Genomic DNA, 1,185 nt, shown 5'->3' with positions numbered 1-1,185 from the left:
AGGAGGATTTTAAATTCTATTCTGGATTTAACAGGAAGCCAATGAAGAGAAGCCAGGATAGGAGAGATATGATCCGGTCCGGCTCTGATTGGACTAGTTATTCAGTGTCATTCTGGGACAGGGTCTGTTTATCCTCTCTGTGACTTCATCATCAGCTCGTCATCATCATCATCACCACCAACCACAGGCTGCTCTGAATCTATCAGAACTTCTGTTAAAGCAAACAGCAGCGACCCGTCTAGGAGGTCAGAACCTTATGGAACCTGTTTACAGCATCAGGAGGAACCGGTCCGCACCATTAACAGCCAGAGGGGGAACCAGGACAGGTGGGGCTGGGGAGGGAGGGGGGGAGTGATTTACCTGAGCAGGTGTTGAGCAGTCAGAATGATGAAGATGATGCTGGTGATGAAGACGGTCCAGTTCTGTCTGTCTGAGCTGCTGCTGTTTGCTGGATTATTGGTTTTCACTCAGACTCATCAGGCTCCGCCCTCCCCTCACAGATTATCCCCCCCTCCCAGCATCAAAAGCTGACCCTACCGGGCTGGGGGAGGGGGGCTCGCTGCAGGGCATTGTGGGATTTGCAGTGAGAGTTTATAAAGCTGGCTGCTGTTCTGGTTCTGCTTATCCTGAGCTGTCAGACACAATGGGTCTGATTTTGGTTCTGATGGGAGACATTCAGAGCCTGGTTCTGGTTCTGATGCTGTTCTGGTGGGGTGTTCCTTTCCACCCTGATCCTGCCCACTCAGTAAAAACATCAGTTCCTGTTGGTGAATCGAACCTGCAGCTGCAGACAGCGACCAGCAGGGGGAGACAAATACTGGGAAACAGCAGCTTTTGGCCACCTGGCTCTGGCCCCTGATTCTGGTCCCCTGGTTCTGGTCCCCTGGCTCTGACCGCTGGTTCTGGTCCCCTGGTTCTGGTCCCCTGGCTCTGACCGCTGGTTCTGGCCCCTGTTACTACCGGCTAGTACCTGTTACTACCTGTTATTACCTGTTACTGACCGATTGAAAACTACAGGCCAGTTCCAGCAGCCACTATTCTAACTATTAGAACACTAAAGTGTGAAGGCTGTAAACGGCTAAACTAAAGCTTTGTTCTAGCGGCTCCCTGTTCTTCTTGCATCTCTCCTCTTCCTTCTGTTTGTTTATATTTCTTTGATTTCATTTTTAGAACCAATTACTTTAA

Source organism: Cyprinodon variegatus, unplaced genomic scaffold, assembly GCF_000732505.1.
Source record: "Cyprinodon variegatus isolate N-32 unplaced genomic scaffold, C_variegatus-1.0 Scaffold1029, whole genome shotgun sequence".
Lineage (NCBI taxonomy): Eukaryota > Metazoa > Chordata > Actinopteri > Cyprinodontiformes > Cyprinodontidae > Cyprinodon > Cyprinodon variegatus.
This window is presented reverse-complemented; position numbering follows the sequence as displayed.